Below are 20,121 nucleotides of genomic sequence, written 5' to 3'. Positions count from 1 at the left end.
GCATCGACACGGCTCCCGTTTACACTACACCCTACCCGGATCATTCCCGTGTCCTACCCAGGTAAATAGCCGGGTAGGATTCACGGGTCACTTGATCCGGGTTTACCCTTTTCCACTTGCCAAAAACACGGGTAAATGCGCGCCCCCGTGCATTTACCCGTGTTTTTTGAGCTAGTGGAAAAGGGGTATTAGCTGGTGTCTCTGTAATTACTGATGGTATTATACTGTCTCTAGGCATATTATTTTGCCTTACAATTATATAATACCTCTCCCAGCTGTCGCTTCCAAATACAGCCTTATCCGGAGTCCACTATCCTGTGGATAGCAAGGTTTGTAATCAGCTGCCTCCCGAGCCTGATAAACTCTCTGGCCCGCCACCAGATAGTCTCCAGCGCAGTGATAATCCGACAAACACATTTCCCCGCTTTCCGTATCCTTTCAGCGGCTTCCTCAGTGTCCATTGATTACACTGCCACTCTAGGGTGTTTAAATAGTGTGCCGTTTAACTCACGCATTCACATACAATATGCGGTTCAGGACTCCATTTACTTTTATCTCTGTGTAAGCGTAATTAAGCCTCATGTGTTCCATTTATTAGAAGGTGTATTCTCCTTCGCACAAATACAAATAAGGATCCAGATACCCATATTTTTCTTATTATTAATATCCTGTACATCGATTATTTATTTTATCCTACCAGTATTACACTGATGGCCTCTTAGACGTCTGGAGTGTAAACTTTAACCACAAGGTACATGCACAACACAAGCAGTAAAAATTCACACTGTTTATTATGAAGTTAACAAAAGTATATATGACAATGCATATGGGTGTAACTGACATGTCGTTACACTCCCATTGGTTCGTTAATAGTTACCAGGCAGAACAGAAAAAGGCGGATGTCCATATATGGGTTTTCTACAAGTTTCTCAAACATTTAACAAAGTTTTTGTAACACAGTATATTTGGGTAGAAAGAACGAGTTTCATCTGGTATGGAACTGACCTTGGATGCCAGACCCACACAGGCCTGGTATCTGTATGAGAGACAAAGGCACCTAGCACAGGGCAGCACGCATCCATGCAAACACATAAGAGTTCATATAGCATGTTTTAACCCTTCACTAGGGAAATAGAAATATTCACTTTTACACTGTAACTATTATAAGGAAATTGATCATATAAAAAGTAATATTTACAAAGACAGAAGAGGTAACCCTTCAATCCCCTCTTAGAATCATGATTATTATATGACATGATTCTTGAGTGAGGCTCCTTTCTTGTTCCTCCAGTTCTTGAGATATTGGACATAATCGTCGGGTCCCTTACTATCAGAGGAGGTGACAGGACTGGTGGTTATATCATAGTACATCAGGGCCTTATCAATGCCTTTGGAGGTAAGTTTCTTTCCACAGGGGATTACACAATAAACTATAATGCCTACAAGAATTAAAGTTACAAGTATGAATATGCTTATTTGCACAATACCCTGGTGGGAAGGTTTTTAAATTTCTCCCTGTGGTGGTGTTAGATGTATAACAAGTGTAGTTTCCAGGATATATAGTTATGGTGCTTCCTGGGTTGGGATTTTTTGACAATATGGGATATTCCCTTTTCCACATTTCGCACTGACTGTCATTTGTTTTGGTGTCATTAAAAAGGCTGAAAAAAAACAATTTTCCTGTTCTAGGGGTATATTAAGGGGCACTGTACCTAGGTGGGGCCTAGATTTGCCACAGACATAACAGTTGCTTTTATTGTGTTTGTTAGCACTATACTTCATCCATTCCAACCAAAAATTAATGTCAGGGAAACCAGTTTCAATAGCTAGGGTGTCTTCAAAGGTAGGGTTAGTAATAGCCACCATATCTTTAGAAGTGGCAATATGGGGCTTTAAAGGTTTGTTTTGGGTTTTTATACATGTCCCACAAATAAAACATTTGCCTTGCACTATAGTACCCTGCTTGCCACCATATACCAAGTACATAAGTCTCATTGTCGCTTCTGCTAGGGTTCACTATGTTTAGTCTAAACCTGTATGAATTTGGGCCTTCATCCATCTTATGAATGGATAGTCTAGAAAGTAGGGGTACTCCATATTTGCTCCATCTATTTTTTTTGCAAATGATGGGCCATATTTCCAATCTACTCCTGTATTCCACCCCACATATTCCCAGGAATTACAATTAGATCCATAATATCTAATGTCATAGTACCATTCGTCAGTAACACAAATATATACTGTCTCAGACATTCCTGATTTCCTTTTCTGCTGTATGAAATGTTTGTTGTCAGCAAGTTTAGGGAACATGAAATAATCAAGGATGTATGTGGCTACGTGTGTATTGGAGGAATTGTACCACAAGGTGGGGACCCCATCTGTTTGTGTGATGTCGACTTCACATATTGTGAGGTGAATGAGGGCCAGTAGGGCTATCGAGATAGTCCCCAGGATAGAGATAGGGGACAGGTTCCTCATCTTCTTCTGTTCTTCTTTCTTCGCTAGGTGGGAGGTCAGGGCTGTCTGCCCCGGTTCGTACCTCACTGGAATCACTTGCTTCCCTCTCTAGGTCTGGTCTAGGAACCTTTTTTACTCGGGATGCATGGATCCAGGCAGGACTTTCCTCTGTCAGGACTGCTGTCCGGGTAACTGCTACGACCTCTGTCTCTGGACCATAGGTGAAGTCTCCTGGGCTCTTGTTCCTGGGGAGCACCTTCACCACGACTCTGTCTCTGACTTTAAAGGGGTGTGTAGGTTCCTGTGGATTCAAAAGGGTTTTTACAAACAACCTCATGTTCAATTTCATTCAGTTTTGTTATCAGGGACCTGACATACTCTTCTCTGATGAGTTCTAGATCTCCTTCCTGTATTACTAGTGGTTTCTTAGCCCAGGGTGTAGGAAAAGGGTCTGCCCATTAGTATTTCAAATGGGGAGTAACCTAGAGTCTTTTGTGGGGTATTCAAGATGCTGGTGTTTAGCTTTATTAGGGTTGTTCCTGAGGCAAGTGATGCATCTGCTAACATACTGGTCCACAAGTGATTTGGCATTAGTAACATAAAAATCATTGGTTAGTAGGAGGAGTGTTGTGGCTTCACCACGGTGACCAACACCACGGCACTGGGCAACGAGCAAAGGGGCACTGGACTGGGGCATACAGGGTTTCCCCTCTTTGCAGATTAATCCTGATTTAGGATTTTTTCTGCAGAATTGGGTAAGTCCAGTCGGAGAGATCAGTATTAGTCGCAGCAGCTTGAAGTTGAGTGAGCAGATGGACGTTGTCAAGGGAGGGACATGCTCTAGTGAGTGCAATGAGTTCTGCAGCTTGCGCGGACTGATAAGGTATTGGTAGGGTTTCCAACACAGTATCAGGGAGGGTGACAATGGCATAGCCAGCCTGGTATGTATTGTCATTGAGCCTACTACAGGAGCCGTCAACAAAAACTATGTCTGCGCCTGGTATGGGAACGGGAGACATGTCAAGTCTGGGAGAAGTTTCAGCTTCAATGGAAGCAGCACAGTCATGTAGGTCGGGTGGTTCATCCTCGGGACCTTTCAAGCCTAAAAGGGCATTGAGAATGGGTGCAGGGCCAGAAGAACTAGCAGTGTACTTAATGGTAAGGGTAGGGTTACTCAAAAGGAGTACTTCATATCCACTAAGGCGTTGTGCTGACATGTACTGTGTGTGTAAGCCTTTAAGTATTGCCAGGACATCATGTGTGGTGTGGAGTACTGTGATGTGGCCCAAAGTGAGGGTAGTGGCCATTTCTGCAACCATTGCACAGGCTGCCAAAGCCCTGAGGCAGGCAGGCACACCTTGCACAGACACTGGCATGACTTTGGGAAAAAAATGCCACGGGGCGCAACTTCCCTCCATGAAACTGTGTGAGCACCCCCGCCATGGTTTTACAATTGTCCCTTGCATATAGATGGAAAGGTAGTACATAATTGGGGAGGCCAAGTGCCGGACTTTTCATCAACATACATTTTAAACTTTCATATGCAGTTAACATTTCTTGTGACCATTGTACAGTTTTAGGTTTGTCCTTCAGTGTGGCTTGTCTCAAAATGTTATCATAATAAGAGCAATCAGATATCCACTGTCTGCAGTAATTTACCATACCCAGGAAGGACAGTAGTTCCTTCTGGGTAGTTGGGGTGACCAGGCCCAATACAGACTGTATGCGTTGTGGACTGATTTTCCTCTCTCCCTGAGTGAGCACAAAACCTAAGTAATCAACATGCTTTTTACACCATTGCATTTTTATTTTGGACACCTTGTGTCCACATTCACAAAGCCAGTTTAGTAATGAAACACCATCCTCTCGGCAGGCCTCCTCAGTTTTACTACATACACACACATATATATATATATATATATATATATATATATATATAAATAAAAAGGCAAAACACTTCTCATATGTACCCAAAAAAGGATTTGCAGTTTATTTTTCATATTTCATATGCCGCAATAATCAATTGGACATCCAAACATCCTCCCAGGGTGAATCTACCCTTTTAAACAAACTAAACAAAACTATGTTACCGAAGTACCATAAGATTGAGTAACATTAAGTTAAAATAAAATAAAGATAAAAATAAATAAAATAAAATAAATACCGGACCAACTTCTAATTGTAGGTCCGCCCATTCTCGGGAGGGCATTATTGAGCATAGATTTCCTTTCGCCCAACACACACACACACACACACACACACACACACACACACACACACACACACACACACACACACACACACACACACACACACACACACACACACACACACATCTCTATGTGTATGCGTGTACATATGTGCCAACAGAAAATAAATTCACACCCCCCAAAAAATCTCTCCATGTATACTAATTTCTTTTCCATTTCTTCTCTTCATAAGTACTAAGATTTCAGGAGTGACTTCCCACCATATTGACATTAGGCATAAAAACATGTATATAAAATATATCAAATCTTGTGAGAACCGTATATTACCCAATAACCAGAAGATGCTCAATATAGTGTCTCCTCTCCCGATCTAGAATTCTCCAGTTCGGAAGGAGGTTCACACATCCCACATCTACCATTTTGCTTCAAATCCCATTTAGTTCAACCGTATCGTTCAATCCCCCCGGTACTAGTGAATCCATCCTGAAGATCCAGCATAGTTCACGCCTACATAGCATACTGTATCTGTCCCCACCCCGTTTAGTGGTCTTAATCTTTTCAATTGCTAACATTTTAATATTCTCAAAACTTGCACCCTGACAATCCTTTATATGGTTAGATAGTGGATGTTTTGCGGTTCTCAAGACATTTCTTCGATGTTCCATATATCTTATGTATAATGTGCGCGTAGTGCGGCCAACATATTGTTTACTGCATTGACAGGTGATAACATAAATCACATACGTAGACAGGCAATTTAAAAAATCCTAGATTTTGAATATCTCATTAGACCTGGTTGATTGAAATTCAGTGCTCTTCCTTAGCATATGTCTACAAGATAAACAATCCATTTTTCCACACCTATGAAACCCAGCAGGTCTCTCGGGCAACCAAAACACTACTTGTGTCTCATTAGGTTTTTTATAAAAGTGACTGGGTACAAGTTTCGATCTCAAATTATCTGCCCTACGAAAAAGAGTGGGACCCTTAGGATTAATGCTACTTTTAAGCACTTCATCTAATAAAAAGCAGCAAAGTATTTTTCTTAATTATTTGTTCAATTTGTTGAGCACAACTATTATATTGAGTGGAGAAAGACATACTTCTTTCATTATTAATTTCCTTATTCTTATGTATATTCTTAGGTATCAAAAGTGTATTTCTATCCAGCTGTTCTACTTCTTTAAAAGCCTTCTCAAGTAAATCCAATGGATATCCTCACAAAATGATTCCATCAATGTTCTTGCTTGTGTTCTAAATGTCTCAATAGATGTGCAATTACGACGTACTGTATATGGATAAATTGGCCCCTGGGGATGTGGTTCTTCCAACATGTCTTATGCGCACTTTTATAATGTAGATATAGATTCTCATCAACTGGTTTCACATAAGTCTTTGTACTTAATCTTCAAAAGTGTCTGTGAACATTGAACATTGCTTTTAGACAAGAGGGAACATAATACCAGTGGTACAATAATTTATACTCTTTAATTCTAATGCATATAGTGCTGGAGGTGGTGTTTTACCATATCTCCAACCATTCCCCATCATTTGATTAACTCCAGGGTCCACCTTCCAAGCTATCTCATGGGAATCTCTCACCAGGGATGGTCCCACTATTAGCAACACATATAGGTCAGAAATTAGACTTTTAGTTGAGGAACATCTTCTACATATGGTCTCAAAAGCAGGGAGAGGTTTGCTTACCAGAGAAGGATGAACCGTGTAGTGAAAATGCCTGAATTGTAAATAATGGAAAAAGTCTTTACATTGGAGTGACGTGTGTGCCTGGATCTGGGAGAACGAGGTAAAGCTGGCATCTGTAGAGATGTCATTGAGATAAAGAATGTTCCCAAATGAAAATATGTTCTGTTCATACCTGGAGAAAATGCAGGATTATGAAATAATGGAATAAGAGGGGACTGGGCCAGTTGCTTACTGGAATTTCCTATTTACTGTATATAGTCCCAAATAATTAATGAATGGGCCACTATCAGCCGTGGATAGGCCCAATTCATCTGCCTTGATAGCCACCCAGACATTCCCTGCCTCAGGTTTACACCATTGTACATTGGAGGCAAGTTGAGCTGCATAGCAGGGGATGTAGTTATGTGACCGGTGGTCACAATACCGGCACCTACATCCCAGACCCTCACTATCCCGACGGTTGACATGCTGACCAAAAGGAACTATTCCCACTCGTTTGTGTCCACGACACCCATAGAGTAGGAATTTAACCTGTGGTGAGTGCAGCTTGCCTCTGAGCCAACAAAGGGCTTCGTTGCGCTCCCCCTCCCCCCCCACCAAGCATTGGGCCGTATTGAGACAGGCAGTCACCTATACCCAACACCATAGTAGTAACTCTTGAATTTAGGTATGTCTATTCCTTCACACCAATAGGGTGCTGTAATAATGCTAATTTGACCCTTAATTGTGGCCCCTTCCCCTCTCTTTCATCTGCTATGACATTTTCTCCCTCAATAAGACTCCCACTCTCTGTCTTTAGTCTTATTATTCCTTTTTATGTTTTCCTCCTTTCACTTATATACGTAAAAACAAGAAAAAAGTTTTACCCCCTTACTTACTGACTGGGCCATTTTCTCCTCAACCTGTGCCTTTGTACATCTGATTACCTTCTTATCCTCCTTCTGTCTAACAAGATACACCTCTTTGTCTTTCCTAAAAGCCATCTTTTTTGCTTATACAATACTTACTACTTCATTAGGCTTCCTTTTCTTTGTGCTTTTCCTAGCCCTTCTGATACAAAGGTCTGTTGCCTTTTGTTTTGCACTTTTAAATTTTTCCCACCTCTCCTGCACTCATTTCAAGACTCCTGCACACTTTCATATTCTCGGCAGCGTCTGGCTCAGTCAGTGGTATTAGCTCCGGCTCATTCTTTGTCAACGATGGAACTGGCTCTAACACAGTGGCGTTTGACACTACACATTGCCCTTCGCTGCAGCAGCACTCCAACATGCCTGCCCCTCCAGCATCTCCTACAGCACAACTTCTGCTTGCAACATCCAGGGGTGTAGCGAGGGTGGAACGAGTGTAGCTTGTGCTCCAGGTGCCGCTGGGGACAGAAGGCACCGACTCTCTGTAACACAGCTGAGAGATGGGATCTCAGGGTAGGAAGAGATGACTGGAAGGGAGGGAAGGGGTGGCCACCACACTGTCTGCATGTTCCATGTCACTGATTACAGTGCAGAGAGTTCTGAGCAGTGTTGTGTGGTGTGGTGTGTTGTAAGGGAAGAGGGGAGGTTTGGAGACTTATCAGAAGAACCTTCTGGGCTGTCAGGTATATGCATTCAGTGATATGAAACATACAGGCAGTGTGGTGGCCACCTCTTTCCTTCCTCAGTCCTTTCCTTCTACCCACGGAGGCCCAGCCTGTCAATCACATAGAAGCTCTACCGCTTCAGGCTAGAACGAGGAGCTGCTCTGCTGCTGCCCTCTTGCTAAGAATTAATGTGTGTGTACACTGTGTGTGTATGTGTTTATGTCTGTGTATACTGTGTGTTTATGTGTGTATGTCTGTGTCTGTGTATATGTATACAGTATGTATGTATGTATGTATGTATGTAAATGTGTGTATATGTCTGTGTGCATATATGTGTGTGTTTATGTGTATACATGTCTGTGTATATATGTGTGTATATCTGTGTGCGTTTGTATGTCTGTGTGTATATGTGTGTATTTATCTTTGTATACAGTATGTGTGAGTATAAGTATGTGTTTATGTATGTCATGTGTGTATATGTATGTGTGTGTTTATGTATGTCTGTGTGTGTGTATATGTGTATGTCTGTGTATATTTGTGTGTTTATGTGTGTTTGTATATGTGCATATATCTGTGTATACTGTATGTGTGTGTTTATGTCTGTGTGTGACTGTGTATATGTGTGTGTTTATGTATGTCTGTGTGTATATGTGTATATCTGTGTGTATATTTGTGTGTTTATGTGTGTATGTATATGTGCATATATCTGTTTATGGTGTGTGTTCATGTATGTGTGTGAATCTATATATATATATGTATTGTATGTATGTACAGTATGTACAGTATGTATGTATGTATGTATGTATGTATGTGTGGTGGTGGGTGGGAACGCCAGGACATGACCCTGCTCCGGTTGTCATGTCTCCACGCTACACCTCTGGCAACATCTCTAACCTTCATCCTTGAAACATGGTATTGACTACGGGTATACCTCATTCGCTACTCAGCTTCTTTCAAAGAGCCATTATTATCCTGAGTACCTTCAGCATCATGATCTTTAGACCTTGGCTTTATGTCAGATGACATGTGACTTCTGACATAAATACGTATGTTATGTGGATAAGACAGTCCAGAATCTGAGGGTGGTATTGTCATGCGCACCCCAGTGAGATGCTAAAAGCATCTCTGGGCTGCAATCTCCTCTGCCTGATTGACAGGCAGAGGAGATCGCGGGGTGGGAGGTGGCGTGCCAACGGCATTAAAATGCCATTGGCGGGGTGCAGTCCAGACCATTGCGGGGGCAGGCCGTGGCTGCTGTGGGATGTCACACGCAGTGGCTGTGACCTCGGACCTTTGCGGGGGTGTGTGTGTGTGTGTGTGTGTGTGGGGGTGGGGGTGGTAGGGCCTGACATGGGGGGCGGACTAGCCCTGTGCAGGGCGTCCCCCCCGCATATCAGAGAAACTGATCGTAGATGTGCTAAACTTAGCACATCTACGATTAGATCTGAATTAAGCCCAAAGTGTCATCCTGGTAAACCAACAATACACAATCGAGTCGCATTATTATGACCACCTGCTACATTTGACATTGGCAGCACGCAGCCGATGAAGTACATCACGTGTTGTGCGCTGGCTCGGTGGGTATATAAGGTGTGCGATAGGCCATCTGCACACATATCACTCGTTGTTGTCATGGGTAAAAAGGGATGTTGCAAAAGGGATGATTTTTGGCTTTCGGGCCAAGGGTGGCAGTATTTCTGATAACAGCGCTGTTTGTGAATTGTTTGTGTGCTTCTGTGGTGAAGGTGTATCGTGACTGGACAAATGGCACCACTGCAAATAAAACGTGGAAACTGCGGAGCACCACGTTTCATTGATGTGAGAGGTGAACACCGGCTACGAAGGTGCTTGACGCTGATCGATATGCTACAGTGGATCAGCTCACCATCAAAATGAACCTGTGCTAACATACCAGCACATTATTGAGTCACTTCCAGCCCGTCTAGCTGCTGTCTGTGCAGCACACAACAGTTACTCTGGCTATTAGCTGGAGCCAATAATAATGTGACTCGACCGTGTATATCTGTAGGCTTCTGAATATATTGTACCTTTGCCTTACAGGGCAAATGATCTCCATTTGTATTTGTCAGCACTAGAGATGTGCACCGGAAATTTTTCGGGTTTTGTATTTTAATTTTGGATTCGGTTCCGCTGCCGTGTTTTGGATTCGGACGCGTTTTGGCAAAACCTCCCTGAAAATTTTTTGTCGAATTCGGTTGTTTGTTTTCAAACACCCCTCAAAAACAGCTTAAATCATAGAATTTGGTGGTAATTTTGATCCTATAGTATTATTAACCTCAATAACCACAATTTCCACTCATTTGCAGACTATTTTGAACACCTCACACCTCACAATACTATTTTTAGTCCTAAAATTTGCACCAAGGTCGCTGGATGACTAAGCAAAGCGACCCAAGAGGGCGGCACAGACACCTGGCCCATCTAGGAGTGGCACTGCAGTGTCAGACAGGATGGCACTTAAAAAAATTGGCCTCACACAGCACATGATGCAAAGAAAAGAGAAAAAGAGGTGCACTGTGGTCGCTGGACGGCTAAGCTAAGCGACACAAACACCTTAATATCACAGGAATTATTTGTTCTAATCAATGGTATTATTGGTCCAAATCACTGGAAGAAAATGACAAAATCACTGGAATTATTCGTTCTAATCAATGGTATTATTGGTCCAAATCACTGGAAGAAAATGACAAAATCACTGGAATTATTCGTTCTAATCAATGGTATTATTGGTCCAAATCACTGGAAGAAAATTACAAAATCACTGGAATTATTTGTTCTAATCAATGGTATTATTGGTCCAAATCACTGGAAGAAAATGACAAAATCACTGGAATTATTCGTTCTAATCAATGGTATTATTGGTCCAAATCACTGGAAGAAAATGACAAAATCACTGGAATTATTCGTTCTAATCAATGGTATTATTGGTCCAAATCAATGGAAGAAAATGACAAAATCACTGGAATTATTCGTTCTAATCAATGGTATTATTGGTCCAAATCACTGGAAGAAAATGACAAAATCACTGGAATTATTCGTTCTAATCAATGGTATTATTGGTCCAAATCACTAGAAGAAAATGGAATGGATGGATACTTGCAGTGACACAGAGCTGCAAGATACAGCAATGGCCTACTGTACACAACTATATACTGTTGGGTCACCAAAATGCTGCACTGTAATACTATATATACTGCTCACAAAAATGCCGCACAGATATGGAATGGATACTTGCAGTGACACAGAGCTGCAAGATACAGCAATGGCCTACTGTACAACTATGGTGGTCATTCCGAGTTGTTCGCTCGTTATTTTTTTTTTGCAACGGAGCGATTAGTCGCTAATGCACATGCGCAATGTCCGCAGTGCGACTGCGCCAAGTAAATTTGCTATGCAGTTAGGTATTTTACTCACGGCATTACGAGGTTTTTTCTTCGTTCTGGTGATCGTAATGTGATTGACAGGAAGTGGGTGTTTCTGGGCGGAAACTGGCCATTTTATGGGAGTGTGTGAAAACGCGGGAGTGGCCGGAGAAACGGAGGAGTGTCTGGACGAACGCTGGGTGTGTTTGTGACGTCAAACCAGGAACGACAAGCACTGAACTGATCGCACTGGAAGAGTAAGTCTCGAGCTACTCAGAAACTGCACAGAGAAGTCTTTTCGCAATATTGCGAATCTTTCGTTCGCAATTTTGATAAGCTAAGATTCACTCCCAGTAGGCGGCGGCTTAGCGTGTGCAATGCTGCTAAAAGCAGCTTGCGAGCGAACAACTCGGAATGAGGGCCAATATACTGTTAGTCACCAAAATGCTGCACTGTAATACTATATATACTGCTCACAAAAATGCCGCACAGATATGGAATGGATACTTGCAGTGACACACGCCATAGGCGGCGTTCGCCGCGCTTACCCCTGCGTGCCTGCTGGTCTGTGTTGCGGCCTCCGCCTTCGATGGTCCACGGGCTCCGGCGCCGGGCTGGCGCGGCTCCCGGCGGTTCCCCGGGGCAAGGTTTCCGCCATGACACCCGGCATCACGTGGGCGGGGAACAGGTGACGTCATCAGACTGTTCCGCCAATCCAGCGGAGGCGGGAGATTCAAAGGCAGACGCCGGGCAGCGCCTCGGCGCCTGAATATCGTCTTTTCCCCTGAAGTGGATGCCAGTGCTCTTGTTCCCGGCGAGTCTCTCTGCAGTCGTACCCTAGTGTCTCCGGCGCTTCCAGGTGCCAGTTGCTGCACAGTTCCAGCGTATACAGCGGCTGGTGTGTTCCTCTGCAATCCAGTCACCAGTGCTTCTTGGAGTCAGCGTGGGCTGCAAACTAAACGCCGCTCTCAAGTTCTACAAGTCTTCAGTGTCTTTAAACACCGCTCTCAAGTTCTACAAGTCATCTGTGTCTTTAAACACCGCTCTCAAGTTCTACAAGTCATCTGTGTCTCTAAACACCGCTCTCAAGTTCTACAAGTCATCTGTGTCTTTAAACACCGCTCTCAAGTTCTACAAGTCATCTGTGTCTTTAAAGACCGTTCTCAAATTCTACAAGTCATCAGTGTCTTTAACCACCGCTCCCAAGTTCTAAAGTGTCTTCAATCATCGCTCTCAAGTCATACAAATCATCAGTGTCTTTAACCACCGTTCTCAAGTTCTACAGTGTCTTTAATCACCGCTCTCAAGTCATACAAATCATCAGTGTCTTTAACCACCGCTCACAAGTTCTATAAATCATCAGTATCTTTAGTCACCACTCTCAAGTCATACAAATCATCAGCAACCACCGCTCACAAGTGTTTCAAATCATCAGAGTCTTTAACCACCATTCACCAGTTCTTCAAATCATCAGTATCTTTAAAAACATCACTCACAAGTTCTTCAGTCACCATTATCTTGTACCAACACTCACAAGTACTTCTTTTCCTGGAATCTTTAACATTGCTTACAAGTTCTCCTATAGGCCTGGACATTCCCTCCATACGTTCCTTCTCTGCTATGTGACATTGTGTTGCTCCCTTCCTGCAATAAAGTTCTTTAATATTTTCACCAAGCTTTACTGTCAGAGTCCTGTATGAGGAAGACCTATATCAAGCCATCCCTGTTCCGACCCAACTGTGGTTCCTCTCCCCTACCATCGGGAGAACCCCCGAGTTCACAACACCCCCAACCTAGGTCAGTGACAGTATACTCAGGCCTCATGGACCCGGGGGATCGGAGCCCAGAGGCAAGTACCATCCAGGACTTGATTTCTCGAGTACAAAGTCAGGAAGCAGCACAGGGCCAGGTGATGCATTATCTCCAGGAATTATCTGGCCGGCTGGATCAAATTCAGACTTTTCTGGCTTCAGTAGTACCGGCCCCAGCTCCAGTACCCGCTTCAGTGGTTGTCTCTAGTTATATTCCATCCTCCTCTGGAACCAGGTCACGCCTTCAGCTCCTTACTCCTTCTCGCTATAATGGGAATCCAAAGAATTGCCGTGGTTTTCTCAATCAGTGCGAGGTACATTTTGAACTTCTTTCACATAACTTCCCTGCTGATCGGTCCAAGGTGGCATACATTATTTCTTTGCTCGAGGGTTCAGCGTTGGATTGGGTGTCTCCGTTATGGGAGCGATCTGATCCATTGGTTTCTAGTTACACCAATTTCATTACGTCATTCCGGAGGATCTTTGATGAGCCCGGCAGGACGACCGCTGCCTCTACAGACTTGCTTCGTGTCCGACAAGGCTCTCGTTTAGTGGGACAGTATGTGATTAATTTTCAGACCATAGCCTCAGAACTGCGCTGTAATAATGATGCCCTTCGGGCTGCCTTTTGGAACGGGCTCTCCGATCGTCTAAAGGACGAGTTGGTCACTAGAGATTTGCCGGATTCTTTAGAACAGTTGATCTCACTCTGTGTAAAGGTGGATCTTCGCATGCAGGAACGAGGTGGTGAACGTAGTCGGTCAGATCGATCAAGTGTCCGATCTCTTCCGTCTAAGCAAACGGTTATTCCAAGTCCTGATGAACCTATGCAGATTAATCGATCTCGGCTGTCCCCAGAAGAACGTCAGCGTCGTCGTGAGGGTAGACTCTGCCTCTACTGTGGAGCCGCGGATAACTTTCTCAAGTTTTGCAAGTCTCGCCCGGGAAACGGGCAGTCCTAGCTTGTTCCGGAGGAGTCGAGCTAGGGGTTTCTTCTAAACCTTCTCCGCCAGTGGACTGTTTACTCTCCGTGTCTCTGTTCTCCGAGTCAATAGCCAAACCCGTTAAGGCTCTGCTGGATTCAGGGGCTGCAGGGAATTTTATTTCCCTTTCCTGTGCCCAGGATCTGGGTTTTCAGCTACGGTCGGTCGAACGACCTATTACTTTGACTGCTATCAATGGTACCCAAATTTCTAACGGTCTGATTTCAAGTTGCACAGTACCAATCAAACTGCAAGTGGGAGCTCTGCATCAAGAACACCTGGAGTTCCTAGTGATTCGTGAGATGCCCCATGATCTGGTTCTTGGCCTTCCTTGGCTTAAACTTCACAACACTCACGTCGACTGGAGTTCGACACAAATAACATCTTGGAGTTATTTTTGTCATTCAAATTGTCTCACCCCTGTCTATCCGCTTCGTGTATCTTCCAAGTCAAATGAAGGGCTCATTCCGGAGGCCTATCGGGAGTTTTCTGACGTGTTCTCGGAGCAAGCAGCCAATCAGCTACCACCGCATAGACCCTGGGACTGCCCCATTGAGCTCATTCCGGGGAAAATTCCATCTCGGGGTCGCACTTATCCCTTATCACTGCCGAGACCCAAGCTATGTCGGACTATATCAAGTCTAATTTGCAGAAAGGATTCATCCGCCCCTCTACCTCCCCGGCGGGGGCGGGTTTCTTTTTTGTGAAGAAGAAGGACGGAGGGCTGAGACCATGTATTGACTATCGTGGTCTAAATGATGTCACCATTAAGAATAAGTATCCTTTGCCGCTCATTACGGAGCTTTTTGATAGAGTTCGCGGAGCCCGAGTTTTCACCAAGCTTGATTTAAGGGGAGCTTATAATTTGATATGTATCCGACAGGGGGACGAATGGAAGACGGCCTTCAATACCAGGGACGGGCATTATGAGTATCTGGTAATGCCGTTTGGCCTCAGCAATGCCCCTGCCGTCTTCCAGGGATTCATTAACGAAGTCTTTCAGGATATGCTATACCTAAGTGTAGTGGTATATTTGGATGACATTCTGATATTTTCTAAAAATCTTACAGAGCACAGAATACAGGTCAAAGAGGCACTTCGTCGATTGCGAAAGAATCATCTTTATGGTAAAATTTCCAAATGTACTTTTGAGGTTCCTTCTATTTCATTTCTTGGTTACATCATTTCGGGCACGGAGCTTCGTATGGATCCAGAGAAACTCACTGCCATCCGGGACTGGACTCAGCCTCTTTCCTTGAAAGCGGTACAACGATTTCTGGGTTTTGCAAATTACTACCGGAAATTCATAAAGGGATTCTCTACCATCGTGGCACCTATTACTGCCCTAACCAAGAAGGGTTCTGACCCAAGTCATTGGTCCTCCGAAGCTGTAGCAGCGTTCGCTCAGTTAAAGGCAGCCTTTATGTCCGCTCCAGTACTTCAACAACCAAATTTTTCAAAACCATTCTTTTTGGAGGTTGATGCTTCCACGGTAGGCATAGGTGCCGTGCTTTCGCAGTACGCTCCAGATGGGAAGTTACATCCATGTGGTTTCCATCCTCGCAAATTCTCTCCTGCGGAACAGAATTACACCATTGGAGACAAAGAGCTTTTGGCAATAAAATCTGCCTTGGAGGAATGGAGATATCTTTTGGAAGGTGCTAAACACCTAATTACAATTTTCACTGATCATAAGAATTTGCTGTACCTCAAGACGGCCCAGTGCTTGAATCCCCATCAAGCTAGATGGGCGCTCTTCTTTTCTCGGTTTTTGTTTGTTATTAAGTACCGGGCTGGGACTTTTAACACCAAGGCTGATGCTTTATCCCGTTCCTTAACAGCTTCGGGTGAGGAGAATTCCGTTGAGAAGGCTTTGATTCTCAGTCCAGTTTCTATGTCAGCGGCTCCCACCGCTCTGGGTCCTCCTCCTGGGAGAATGTCTGTGCCAGCTAAATTTCGACCAAGGTTGTTGCAGTGGGCTCATATTTCCAAGTTTTCCGGTCATCCTGGAGTTCAAAAGATGTGGGAGTTTCTACGAAGATCTTACTGGTGGGACACTATGAAGAAGGATATTCAAGATTATGTCAACTCATGTCCTCAGTGTGCTCAGCACAAAATTCTTCGTTTGCCTCCTGCGGGGTTGTTGCATCCACTGTCCATTCCTCAGAGGCCATGGACCCATATCTCTATGGACTTTGTCACCGAATTGCCCCTCTCCAAGGGTCACAATACTGTCTGGGTAATTATCGACCGTTTCTCTAAGATGGCACATTTTGTACCTTTGACCGGGTTACCATCAGCTCCCAAGTTGGCTTTGTTATTTATCCGAGAACATTTCCGCCTGCACGGCTTACCTCAGGAAATCATCTCTGACCAGGGGGTACAATTCACTGCAAGATTCTGGAGAGCTCTCTGTACGGCCTTACAAATAAAACTCAAGTTTTCATCCGCTTACCATCCACAAACCAATGGGCAAGCTGAACGCGTAAATCAAGATTTAGAGACTTTTCTCCGTGTTTATCTTTCTCCCTCGCAAGATAATTGGGTGGAACTGTTGCCATGGGCCGAGTTTGCCCATAATCATCTGTACCACTCTTCGACTGGTGAGTCCCCATTTTTCATTAATTATGGGTTCCATCCTCAAGTTCCTGAATTACCCATTTGTCCTCCGGAGGATGTTCCTGCTGCAGCCTCTACTCTTCGGCACTTCAGCCAAATTTGGAGTCGAGTTCATGCTAATCTCAAGAGAGTTTCTGGCCGCTATAAGTTCTTTGCGGATAGGAAGCGACGAGCAGCTCCCCAATACAAGGTTGGTGACAGGGTATGGCTTTCCACCCGCAACCTCCGGTTAAGGGTGCCCACTATGAAGTTCGCCCCAAAGTTTATTGGTCCTTACCCCGTGTTACAAGTCCTGAACCCGGTTGTCTGCAAATTGGGATTGCCTTCCCACCTCCGGATACCAAACTCCTTTCATGTCTCTCTCCTTCGCCCCCTTATTTTAAACCGGTTCCATTCAAAGTCCCCAAGGCCAACCTCTGCAGAGTCTGAAGCTGGAACGGACTTTGAAATCAAAGCTATTCTTAACTCTCGTTATCTTCACAAGAATCTACAGTATTTGGTGGAGTGGAAAGGTTTTGGCCCAGAGGAGAGGAGCTGGGTCAAGGCTACTGAAGTTATGGCTCCCCGACTGGTGCGGATTTTCCATTCCAGACATCCAACAAAACCTGGCAAGTGTCCGGGGGCCACTCCTGGGGGAGGGGGTACTGTCACACGCCATAGGCGGCGTTCACCGCGCTTACCCCTGCGTGCCTGCTGGTCTGTGTTGTGGCCTCCACCTTCGATGGTCCACAGGCTCCGGCGCCTGGCGGTTCCCTGGGGCAGGGGAGCCGCCATGACACCTGGCATCACGTGGGCGGGGAGCAGGTGACGTCATCAGACTGTTCCGGCAATCCAGCGGAGGCGGGAGATTCAAAGGCAGACGCCGGGCAGCGCCTCGGCGCCTGAGTATCGCCTTTTCCCCTGAAGTGGATGCCAGTGCTCTTGTTCCCGGCGAGTCTCTCTGCAGTCGTACCCTAGTGTCTCCGACGCTTCCAGGTGCCAGTTGCTGCACAGTTCCAGCGTATACAGCGGCTGATGTGTTCCTCTGCAATCCAGTCACCAGTGCTTCTTGGAGTCAGCGTGGGCTGCAAACTAAACGCCGCTCTCAAGTTCTGCAAGTCTTCAGTGTCTTTAAACACCGCTCTCAAGTTCTACAAGTCATCTGTGTCTTTAAACACCGCTCTCAAGTTCTACAAGTCATCTGTGTCTTTAAACACCGCTCTCAAGTTCTACAAGTCATCTGTGTCTTTAAACACCGCTCTCAAGTTCTACAAGTCATCTGTGTCTTTAAAGACCGTTCTCAAATTCTACAAGTCATCAGTGTCTTTAACCACCGCTCCCAAGTTCTAAAGTGTCTTTAATCATCGCTCTCAAGTCATACAAATCATCAGTGTCTTTAACCACCGTTCTCAAGTTCTACAGTGTCTTTAATCACCGCTCTCAAGTCATACAAATCATCAGTGTCTTTAACCACCGCTCACAAGTTCTATAAATCATCAGTATCTTTAGTCACCACTCTCAAGTCATACAAATCATCAGCAACCACCGCTCACAAGTGTTTCAAATCATCAGAGTCTTTAACCACCGTTCACCAGTTCTTCAAATCATCAGTATTTTTAAAATCATCACTCACAAGTTCTTCAGTCACCATTATCTTGTACCAACACTCACAAGTACTTCTTTTCCTGGAATCTTTAACATTGCTTACAAGTTCTCCTATAGGTCTGGACATTCCTTCCATACGTTCCTTCTCTGCTATGTGATATTGTGTTGCTCCCTTCCTGCAATAAAGTTCTTTCATATTTTCACCAAGCTTTACTGTCAGAGTCCTGTATGAGGAATACCTATATCAAGCCATCTCTGTTCCGACCCAACTGTGGTTCCTCTCCCCTACCATCGGGAGAACCCCCGAGTTCACAACACCCCCAACCTAGGTCAGTGACAACACAGAGCTGCAAGATACAGCAATGGCCTACTGTACTGTACTACTATAATTATTATATAGATGACAGATATAAAGTTACATTGTGGGGGAATCCTGTATACGTTCTGTCACCAGGTACCAGTGAATGACCACATCATGTATATATATAGGTGACAGATATAAAGTTACATTGTGGGGGAATCCAGTTTACGTTCTGTCACCAGGTACCAGTGAATGACCACATCATGTATATAGGTGACAGATATAAAGTTACATTGTGGGGGAATCCAGTATATGTTCTGTCACCAGGTACCAGTGAATGACCACATCATGTATATAGGTGACAGATATAAAGTTACATTGTGAGGGAATCCTGTATACGTTCTGTCACCAGGTACCAGTGAATGACCACATCATGTATATAGGTGACAGATATAAAGTTACATTGTGGGGGAATCCAGTATATGTTCTGTCACCAGGTACCAGTGAATGACCACATCATGTATATAGGTGACAGATATAAAGTTACATTGTGGGGGAATCCAGTTTACGTTCTATCACCAGGTACCAGTGAATGACCACATCATGTATATAGGAGACAGATATAAAGTTACATTGTGGGGGAATCCAGTATATGTTCTGTCACCAGGTACCAGTGAATGACCACATCATGTATATAGGTGACAGATATAAAGTTACAATGTGGGGGAATCTAGTATACGTTCTGTCACCAGGTACCAGTGAATGACCACATCATGTATATAGGTGACAGATATAAAGTTACATTGTGAGGGAATCCAGTATACGTTCTGTCACCAGGCACCAGCGAATGACCACATCATGTATATAGGTGACAGATATAAAGTTACATTGTGGGGGAATCCAGTATACGTTCTGTCACCAGGTACCAGTGAATGACCACATCATGTATATAGGTGACAGATATAAAGTTACATTGTGAGGGAATCCAGTATACGTTCTGTCACCAGGTACCAATGAATGGCCACATCATGTATATACTTATACTGGTGGTCCCCAGTCCCCACAATGCAGCTCACTGATCAGATATTTGCAGCACACTGAGCACAGATATGGAGCGTTTTCAGGCAGAGAACGTAGATATTTTCAGCACACTGAGCACAGATTATTTGCAGCACACTGAGCACAGATATTTGCAGCACACTGAGCATAGATTACGGAGCTTTTCAGGGAGAGAACGCTACCACGTCCTCTCCGTTCAATATCCAATGCACGAGTGAAAATGGTGGCGACGCGCAGCTCCTTATATAGAATACGAATCTCGCGAGAATCCGACAGCGGGATGATGAAGTTCGGGCGCGTTCTGGTTAACCGAGCAAGGCGGGAAGATCCGAGGCTGCCTCGGAACCGTGTAAAATGGGTGAAGTTCGGGGGGGGGGGGGGTTGGATCCCGAGGAAACGAACCCGCTCATCTCTAGTCAGCACCATATTACTTA

The 20,121-nt window shown here is 44.4% G+C and overlaps 1 long non-coding RNA gene across 1 annotated transcript in view; it reads right to left on the bottom strand.

Moving 5' to 3' along the window:
- Window positions 1-772: 772 nt before the first annotated feature.
- Window positions 773-20,121, bottom strand: part of LOC134957669 (uncharacterized) — a 137,937-nt gene continuing 118,588 nt past the window's right edge. Inside the window, exon 2 of the long non-coding RNA XR_010186706.1 lies at window positions 773-2,758. This is a non-coding gene — a long non-coding RNA (uncharacterized LOC134957669). The remainder of the gene's footprint in view (window positions 2,759-20,121) is intronic.

The sequence above is a fragment of the Pseudophryne corroboree genome, chromosome 9, assembly GCF_028390025.1.
Source record: "Pseudophryne corroboree isolate aPseCor3 chromosome 9, aPseCor3.hap2, whole genome shotgun sequence".
In the NCBI taxonomy this organism is placed as follows: Eukaryota; Metazoa; Chordata; class Amphibia; order Anura; family Myobatrachidae; genus Pseudophryne; species Pseudophryne corroboree.
This window is presented reverse-complemented; position numbering and strand designations above follow the sequence as displayed.